Source organism: Podarcis melisellensis, assembly GCF_964234715.1.
Source record: "Podarcis melisellensis genome assembly, chromosome: 1".
In the NCBI taxonomy this organism is placed as follows: Eukaryota; Metazoa; Chordata; class Lepidosauria; order Squamata; family Lacertidae; genus Podarcis; species Podarcis melisellensis.
The window spans coordinates 78,919,797-78,930,101 of NC_138528.1; the positions used below are offsets into that span (position 1 = coordinate 78,919,797).

General features: G+C 46.0%; 2 long non-coding RNA genes across 2 annotated transcripts in view; one reads left to right on the forward strand and one right to left on the reverse strand.

The window, feature by feature from the left end:
* Positions 1-2,062: 2,062 nt before the first annotated feature.
* LOC309381047 overlaps positions 2,063-10,305 on the reverse strand; it is a 46,190-nt gene continuing 37,947 nt past the window's right edge. Inside the window, exon 3 of the long non-coding RNA XR_014173278.1 lies at positions 2,063-2,105. This is a non-coding gene — a long non-coding RNA (uncharacterized lncRNA). The remainder of the gene's footprint in view (positions 2,106-10,305) is intronic.
* Positions 7,498-9,122, forward strand: LOC309381055. Its single transcript, XR_014173281.1, has 2 exons — positions 7,498-7,924; positions 8,541-9,122. It is a non-coding gene; the product is annotated as an uncharacterized lncRNA (long non-coding RNA).

The window sequence follows — 10,305 nt, forward strand, 5'->3', positions numbered from 1 at the left end:
TTGGCCAAGGTACAGCTGCAGGCCATGAAATGACTCAGTTCCATCCACAGTCCCAAGAGCATGGAAGTGAATACAGTGCAAAGGTTTGATTCCACGAACGGTCACGAGAGGGCACAATTGTATTAAGAAAGGGCTGCAAAGCCCTACTGAATGGAAGTGTTGGATTGCACTATTTCTCCGCACTTCTGAATATCAAATCCAAGTCATAGGCTTGGACTGGCTAAGGCAGGCTTCACTAGCCTGGTCTCCTCCATATGTTTTCACACACCAATTCCCATCAACTCCAGCCAACACAATCAATGGTCAGGGATGATGGGAACGTCATTGCAAGGCTTGTCTGGGAGAACGGGGTCAGGAAAGGGGGCGTTACTGAGATCCACGGGGAAACAAGGCACCAACTTGGTCCTTGCCTGGTCTGTTCTCTCAACAGGCATCCTGTGTCCTTTGTGCTGCAACAGTTGCTTGACCCGTGGAATATCTGGCTGCAGGGAAGAGTGTTTGTACTGTTTGTAGTGTCAATCAAGAGTGCCAACTTGAATAAAATATCGGGAGGGGGCAGGTAAGCCCCCCCCCCGTTCCTATGGCCCTTATGCCTCTAGCTTGTCCCCCAGATGTAGCTGAACCACAACTTGCTTTGAACAATTTGCCCAAAATTTTGCTGACAAAATTGCTTGGATCCATTGTGATTTGGACACTATAGTTGACACAGGTCCAGTGAATACAATGCTTGACGTTTTATTTTGTTTTCAGATGAGCTGGAAGCCGCCCAGAGTGGCTGGGGAAATCCAGCCAGATTTGCAGGGTATAAATAATAAAAATATTTAAATTATAAATGTTGTTGTTGTTGTTGTTGTTGTTCATCATCAACATCATCATCTTTGGACCCTGCTTGACCAGTGATAATGGACACTTTTCAATTTCTACAGCCTGGGGATGTGGACAGGATCCTTGGAAATGTACCCCATGTGTGATGGATCCTTGCCCCTCATGGCTCATTAAAAAGGCCAGTGGTAGACTAGCCTGGTGCCTCCCCTCAAACCTCAGGCTTTATATACATTATTTACACAATGAGTCCCGTCTGATTGGCTAATTCTGCTTCCCTCCTGCAGCCTGATTGGGCTGCTCCTGCAGGCCAATCCGTTGTTGCATTCTAGGATCCTACCAGCCTAATAGGTTGATTAACTTCCTCCTGGGGTCTGATTGGGCTGCTCCTGCAGACCAATCAGGTTGTTGCATTCTAGGATCCTACCTGCCTATTGTTCTAGGATCCAACCTTAATACATAACAGCATCCCTTAAGGAGGCAGTTATAATATGTTTATTGAAAAAGCACCTCGCTGAATCACACCATACTAAATAATCACCGGCCAGTTTAAAATATCCCATTTCTAGGCAAGGTACGGAGTGTGAGGTAGTGTTATGAACTGGCAGGACACCGAAGAAGGGGAAGAGGACCCCGGTGAGGAGTGTAGCCACAATTGGTACGCACCAGTAGACACTGCTGTTGTCCCACCCATTTTTGCCCTGTTCCCACCTAACGGCTGCACATGTCCATTCCCCAGAAGGCTGCCAATGACGGAAAGTAGCCCTTGAACCTTCTCCAATCTGGCACTTTGGGTGTAGGAGAGTAACCCACGCCTCTCTCCACTGACAGACAGCGGCTCTCCAGCTCCCTCCGTTCCCAGACAAGATGTCTTTCTCAGCCCAGATGCCCAAGGATCCTTCCTTCAGCCTTTAACCATTTGTGGCCTTTTAGACGTGGAAGGGATGTTTTTGATTTATGTAGAATAGTGGGTAGACATGGCAGACGACACAGCGATTTCTCCAAGCTGCTCTTTATTTTGTAAGCTGGAACAGAAAACTGAACAGCAAACAGCTCAGCTGGCCTGCTTTTATAGGCAGCCAGCTATCAACATTGTAGCAACAACAACCCAGGGTTTCCCGCCTAAAATAACTGACGTGGACCTGAGTGAAAAGTATCTACAGACCTGAGTGAAAACTATCTACAGTATCCCCCTGCTGGCCCAGGGTGAAACTTCACTACATAACAATTTATTTATTTTTCCTCTTGTTCTTCATATGCTTCTTAAGTCTCTATTGGTTACCCTGGGCAAGATAAAGCGAATAATACATCATCATCATCATCATCAATGCTGGTAATTAAAGCATCTTTTCCTTTTTCCCAAAAGAAGGGGGGAACCCCATTTCTCTCTTTTAGATCACTTCTGTCAAAGCCCTATCCTTTCATCTTCTGCCTCTAGAGGCAGGAGTTAAACAGGCAAGATTCTGGGCCCAATTATTATAAAGGGGTGGTTGAGATAGTGCAAATGAGTTGCTGTGTGTGTTTTTGCTATCATCATAGTGATCAGAGTTTCCCCAGGAAGAGTAAATCCAGATTAAATAAGGAAAAAATATGGGCAGCCATTTTGATGGCAATGGTGTCATGTGTGAAGACTGTCGAAATCATGTGTGCATGGGGGAATCACGATCTCACAATAAACACCTGTTTGGAATCACCTTCAGGGAACAAAGAAATGGAACACTGGAAACAAGAAGCTGCTACCCACTTGTCAGCTTCGCAATGTGTCAGCCAGCCTGGCCTGCCTTCATTCCAGACTCCTCCATCAAATAATTCCACAAGCACTGATACCATGGTCCAATTTACAGTTCAGGATTAGGGAAGGCTTAACCCACCCACAGCTTTTAAAGTAATGCTTTCACTGTGCATTCTGCATATCAAGTTGTCATTGATAACCACAGCTCTTCATTATTTAATGTTGCGTTGAACAGTCAGTGTTGCTTAAGGGGAGCAAGCTACACATTATTTCAGAATCGGAGCTTTAGACAAGCCTCTCCATGCCCTACTTACTTGCTTAAAGCCAGAAGTTCCTGTTTTTTGTTTTTTTTACTTCATGTTGTTTTTCTTCATGGGAAAAAAATAAGCTGCATTTCCAGGAATGTTTGTAATTCCCATGTAGAATTTAAAAGGTAAACACTTATCTGTGATCCTCTTAAAGCCAATAAAACTACTTTGAATAAATTGTAAACAGAAACTTGTGTCCCAAATTATAATGATTTACAAAGGGGTAGCTATCTTGCAGCAAGATCGAATCTCTCTTGTACCATTTTTAAGATTAGCCCATTCATTATGCCATAAGCTTTTGTGGGTTTCATAATGCATCTGATGAAGTGGGTTGGGCTCTTGGAACAAATGCTTCTAGTTTAAGCATGGTGCTGATAATATCAAGGTCATATGCTTGATCCCCGTAAGTGTACATGTTCCTGCACTGCAGAGGGTTGGACTAGATGAGCTATGCATTCCCTTCCAGCTCTATGATTCTACTGCACGTACACAGCATGCGCACAGAGAACAGGCATGCCAGCAAGGATAGACTGGAACTTTTCTTCACCACATTTAATAATAATAATAAATTTTTATTTATATCCCGCCCTCCCCAGCCGAAGCCGGGCTCAGGGTGGCTAACAACAATAAAATAATACAACATTCTAAAATCATTTCATTATACAATTAATTCAAATCAAATTGATGGCAACCATTGGGCTAGAGTTCTGTGAAGACTGCCAAAGGAGGGAGTCAGGCTGTGCCCTGGCCAAAGGCTTGGTGGAACAGCTCTGTCTTGCAGGCCCTGCGGAAAGATGTCAAGTTCCGCAGGGCCCTAGTCTCTTGTGGCAGAGCATTCCACCAGATCAGAGCCACAGCCGAAAAAGCCCTGGCTCTGGTTGAGGCCAGCCTAACCTCTCTGTGGCCTGGGACCTCCAAGATGTTTTTGTTTGAAGATTGTAAGTTCCTCTGTGGGACATACTAGGAGAGGAGGTCCTGTAGGTATGAGGGTCCTAGTCCATATAGGGCTTTAAAGGTTAAAACCAGCACCTTAAACCTGATCCTGTACTCCACCGGGAGCCAGTGCAGCTGGTATAGCACCGGGTGAATGTGATCTCGCAGTGAAGACCCCGTAAGGAGTCTCACTGCGGCATTCTGCACCCGCTGAAGTTTCTGGGTCAGTCTCAAGGGCAGCCCCACGTATAGCGAGTTACAATAATCCAGTCTGGAGGTGACCATCGCGTGGATCACAGTGGCTAGGTCAGGGCGAGAGAGGTAAGGAGCCAACTGCTTAGCTTGGCGGAGATGGAATAATGCCGCCTTTGTTATAGCTGCAATCTGCGCCTCCATGGAAAGGGAGGTGTCGAAGATTACACCCAAACTCTTAACGGATGGTGCTGGCACTAATTGCATGCCTGCAAGAGGTGGGAGTTGCCCCACCAATCCCATATCATCCCGACCCAGCCACAGAACTTCTGTCTTTGAAGAATTAAACTTCAACCGGCTCCCACGTAACCATCCAGCCACAGCTTCCAAACATCTGATCAGTGTGTCTGGGGCCGAGTCAGGATGGCCATCCATCAACAGATAAGAAGAAGAAGAAGAAGAAGAAGAAGAAGAAGAAGAAGAAGAAGAAGAAGAAGAAGAGAAGAGTTTGGATTTGATATCCCACCTTTCACTCCCCTTCAGGAGTCTCAAAGCGGCTAACATTCTCCTTTCCCTTCCTCCCAACAAACACTCTGTGAGGTAAGTGGGGCTGAGAGACTTCAAAGAAGTGTGACTGGCCCAAGGTCACCCAGCAGCTGCATGTGGAGGAGCGGAGACGTGAACCCGGTTCCCCAGATTACGAGACTACCACTCTTAACCACTACACCACGCTGGCTCTCTTATAGAGTTGGGTGTCATCAGCATACTGATGGCAGCCCAACCCAAAACTCCGGATAAGCTGGGCGAGGGGGCGCATAAAGATGTTGAAACGCATTGGGGAGAGAATCGCACCCTGAGGCACTCCACACACCAGGGAGTGGCGCGATGACAGTTCCCCCCAAGTGCCACCCTCTGTCCCCGACCAGAGAGAAACGAGCGCAGCCATTGAAGGACAGTGCCCTGGATCCCCACGTCGGCAAGGCGGTGGTCCAGGAGTTCGTGATCGACCATGTCGAAGGCTGCTGACAGGTCTAGAAGAATCAGCAGCCCTGACCCACCTCAATCCAGCTACCTGCGGAGATCATCTGTTAGGGCGACCAGAGCCGCCTCAGTCCCATGACCTGCGCGGAAGCTGGATTGGAATGGATCCAGGGCCGATGTTTCATCCAGAAACCCACCAAGCTCTCTCAATAGACCTTACCCAGGAATGGAAGATTCGAAACCGGGCAGTAATTGGATAGACCTAAAGGATCAAATGATGTTTTCTTTAAGAGCAGGCACACCACTGCCTCCTTCAATTTCCCTGGGAATGTCCCAGTGCCAAGGGACAAATTGATAATATCCCCTAGGGGGGCCCACACCTCGTCTGGACATGCTCTAATCAGCCAAGACGGGCACGGGTCAAGAGGACAGGTGGTGGGCTTTCCAGCTCGGAGTAGTCTGTCCACATCAGCTGGGGATATCCGGTCAAAGTGGTCCAATACTGGACCCAAGGACAGTCGATTTTCTATGTTTCAGCAATATTTTGTCCGGCCCACCTGGGGTCTGAATTAGTACAGATTATATACAGTACTGGCTTCCTTAAAAGGTAAAGGACCCGCGTCCTGAATTCTGCAAGCGTGGAAAGGGAATGGGGGGTAGGTTGGGGACAGAGGTGTACAGTGGTACCTCGGGTTACATATGCTTCAGGTTACATACGCTTCACGTTACACACTCTGCTAAGCCAGAAATAGTGCTTCAGGTTAAGAACTTTGCTTCAGGATGAGAACAGAAATCGTGCTCTGGCGGCGCGGCGGCAGTGGGAGGCCCCATTAGCTAAAGTGGTCTTCAGGTTAAGAACAGTTTCAGGTTAAGTACGGACCTCCGGAATGAATTAAGTACTTAACCTGAAGTACCACTGTATCTAGTACCTAGATGTGCATGCACAGCCCTCTCTTCTCATTCATCTACAGCCAGTGGGGAGCCAAGCGAATGCTCTAGCCACGCATGTCACTTGATCTGACTTCAGGGAGATGTGATTGGCTGGGAGGAGAGGGAGGGCAAAAGCTGCAGCAGCCATCTTTCGTTTGAGAGGGAGAGGGGAGTCATCTGATTTGCAGAGAGAGAGGAAAGAGTGCATTTAATGTGCAATTAAATAGGAGAGTCCCAGATAATTTCCTGGCTTGATCAGACCCCAAAGCCCCACGTTTCTTCCTGCATGTTGTTAATTGGTTGCACTGCAATCCTGTGCTTTTCTACTGAGAAGTATGCCCCATTTGGTTTAATGGTTGCTTTCTCCTAGGTATGGGAAGCTAGGGTTTGTTTGTCTGCATGCATGTCTCCTCAGAAGTGAGCCCCGCTGAGTCCGCTGGAACCTACTTCCTGGTAACTCTAGGATTGCAACCTGTGAGCAATCCCCATTGAGCTTAGTCCCAATTGCATTGCAGGGGGTTGAACAAGATGGTGCTTGCCAACTCTGCAGTTCTATGATGGAATGGTGTAATTACGAAGTTCAACAGTTTGTTTCATTTCATTTGTCTGCTGCAGTTTGTTTTTGCATATGTTGCTTTAGATTGTTTAGATCATTCCTTTGGGATTAGCTGCAGTTTTATCATGTCTGAACTTCCCTAGGGGTCCTGTGGGTGGAAGTGTGAGAGAGAGAATGGGAGGAGAAAGAGACTGTGTAGTATTAGACCTTAGCTGGGTGTAAATTGCTCATCTGTACCATGGGTTAATTGTAAGCCTACTCCCTGCCCTCTCCAGGTATTTCCCCATCTCCAGTAATGCAATTGTGAGTTTGCTTTTGGAGCATGTTTCCCCATGTCCTGTGGGAGAAGATGGATTCTCCTTTGGAATTACAGTGGTACCTCGGGTTACATATGCTTCAAGTTACAGACTCTGCTAACCCAGAAATAGTACCTCGGGTTAAGAACTTTGCTTCAGGGTGAGAACAGAAATTGTGCTCCGGCGGCGTGGCAGCAGCAGGAGGCCCCATTAGCTAAAGTGGTGCCTCAGGTTTCAGGACAGTTTCAGGTTAAGAACAGACCTCTGGAACGAATTAAGTACTTAACCCGAGGTACCACTGTATCTCCATATGCTGGCCAGATGTAGAAGAGGGCAGCGCTCCTGCACCTTTAATACTTGTGAGGAAGAGGGAATTTCAGCATGAAAAAATACACCTGATGAATTCTACCTTCTATACAACTATCAAAAGTTGAAGAGCACTGTCTTCTTTTGCATCTGCTGCTCTTCCATCATATACGGAGCTGCAACATTTTCATTTCATTTAGCAGCTTTATGACAGGCAGAAAATCAATAGGTGAGGTTCTAACCAGCATCTGCAGATACTGTGATGAGAAGAACTTCACCTGTTGTTATTCTGCTTGTCATAAGCTACCAAAGGATCACGCATGCAAGCCTCGAAGTGATTGTACAGTGGTACCTCAGGTTACATACGCTTCAGGTTACAGACTCCACTAACCCAGAAATATTACCTCGGGTTTGCTTCAGGATAAGAACTTTGCTTCAGGGTGAGAACAGAAATTGTGCTCCGGCGGCGTGGCAGCAGCAGGAGGCCCCATTAGCTAAAGTGGTACCTCAGGTTAAGAACAGTTTCAGGTTAAGAACAGACCTCCGGAACGGATTAAGTACTTAACCCGAGGTACTACTGTAATGGAGTTTTTTGTGAGCCTGTTGCTGAAAGCTGAGTTGGAGGTTGGCCAGATTTTTTGCATCTCACTTTCCTCAGGGAGCGGGTTAAATTTAGGACTACTGTGCATGGATAGACTGCAGAAAAAAAATAAGAACTATAATTAATTTTTTAATTAATAAAATAAAAGAGGTAGTGGGAGATAATGCCTACCTTGCAGGAGTTTGGGAGGGCAGGCTTGTCTGTATCATGAAAAACTAATAAAAATCTTAATGTGATACTGTAGTGGTCAGGTGGGATTGCTATGAAGTTAAATCCTTCGAAGACAGAGGTCCTCTGGCTGGGGCGGGACGATATGGGATTGGTGGGGCAACTCCCATCTCTTGCAATTAGTGCCAGCACCGTCCGTTAAGAGTTTGGGTGTAATCTTCGATACCTCCCTCTCTGTGGAGGCGCAGATTACAGCTATAACAAAGGCGGTATTTTTTCATCTCCGCCAAGCTAAGCAGTTGGCCCCTTATCTCTCTCGCCCTGACCTAGCCACTGTGATCCACGCGATGGATGGCCTTCTCGGCTGCGGCTCCAATCTGGTGGAACGCTCTGTCACAAGAGACTAGGGCCCTGCGGGACCTGACATCGTTCCGCAGGGCCTGCAAGACAGAGTTGTTCCACCAGGCCTTTCGTCAGGGCACAGCCTGACTCCCTCCTCTGGCAACCTGCACAGAATTTTGCTTAATCGGTTGCCATCAATTTGATTTTAATTAATTTTTATAATGAAATATTTTTAGAATGTGTGATTATTTGACTGTTTGATTATTTGATTGTTGTTAGCCACCCTGAGCCCGGCTTCGGCTGGGGAGGGCGGGATAGAAATAAAATTTATTATTATTATTATTATTATTATTATTATTATTATTATTATTAGGAATTATAGCAAATATAGAGTAAGCCATCTGTGTCAGCAATGAAAGCATTGCGTTGACTGGGTTTAAACTATTTTGATATGATTCTTGATCAACCCACACCTCTGCATCCCTGTTCCATTTCTCTTTCCTCACAAGTCAGGTACACACTTAGGCTCCTGGGTCATCAAGGCTCCTGGGTCATCAAGGACAGTGGGCAGTTTCGTTGATGTAGCTTTTCTGATATGTTAATCTTAGGCTGTTAATCTTAGGGCCAGGAAACAGGTCTCACATAAAGGTGATATTGATCACTGTCCTCCTGGCCACCCTTCTTATCATGTGTATTGATTGTTTATGACTTCCTGGGTTGCTGAATACACTCCTTTGCAGTTTTCATTCATTTCCCCCAAAAGTATGCATTCTTAACTAGTGTTTGTAGTTTAACTTTGTCCCCATGTGAGGTTTATTGAAATGCTCAGAAGAAACCTGATTGGTTCTTAGGAACACTCTGTAAAAGTTCTTTTGTGAATAAAACGACCTGGGCCGAGGGGTGGAGGCATGCAGAGATTATTATATGCACCCTTCCCTTAATCTTGCTGGCTCAAGCCCCTGTGTGTATTCTTATTAATCAGAGTTCAATCCTTCCTTTACTTTGAGAACGCCTCATGATACTGATGTAGAACAGAATGTACCTATTTTCATCTGAGGAATGCTGAAAGGTATGTTTGTGGTGGCTGCTTCACATTTCCTTACAAACACACACACACACACACACACACACAGAGAGAGAGAGAGAGAGAGAAAGAGAGAGACTCTCCAGTTCCTTTCAAAAGCTGCAATGCCAAGCAAGAAGAGGGAGGTACACAAACAAGTTCAGCGGTTCAATGACAGAGCACAGCAGCTAGAGTGTCCTTAATGAAAATGCTGTGCTCGCCATGCTCCTTCATTCAGAAAGGTGCTCTGGCCACCATACTCTGTGGGTGTGAATGGGTGATGGGTGGTGTGTATGTAAAAGAGTGACTAGATGAGAATGTGCATGTGTGTGTGTGTGTGCGCATGCATGCATGTGTATAAGAGATACAACACTCAATGCATTTTTAAAAAATGGCTCTCCAGTGCCAAGGAACCCATGTCACATTTTGGAAACCTGTGTTTTTTAAAAGGAACGTTTGCAGTGAAGTTTACGTTTGGATGGACTGACAGGGAACTTCAAGTCAATGCATCCCTTTTGTGACGCATTCCTCATGGTTGGTGCTCATAATGTTGTCAGGGTGGTTATGTGCAATCATGCTTTCAATTCCATTTGCACCTGCAAAAGACTCAGGGGATGTTATAGGGCTTCATTTGCAACAGGTGTATGTCCTGTAGTTTCTTACGATACGATAATCTTTATTGTCATTGTCCCATACAGAACAACGAAATTGAAAAATCTACATAAGACATTCAAAACCCAACAAGCCTGCTATTCCAGCTATCCCAACCTGGTTAGCCCCCTAAAAACTCTGATGCCCCATTTTTAAATACAATATACTTCCATACAGACTCCTTACAATGCGTTTAAAACCAAAATCGCATTTGGGTAGAAACTGTTTCTCAGGCGGCTAGTCCTAGTCTTTATAACCCTGTACCTTCTTCCAGAAGGCAGAAGCTGAAAGAAATCATTTCCGGGGTGCGCACAATCCTGCGCTATCTCTGCAGCTTTCTTATGGCACCTGGAAGCATAGATTTGACCCAAGGTGGGAAGAGTGCACCCAATTATTCTCTCCGCAGACTTTACAACCCTGGACA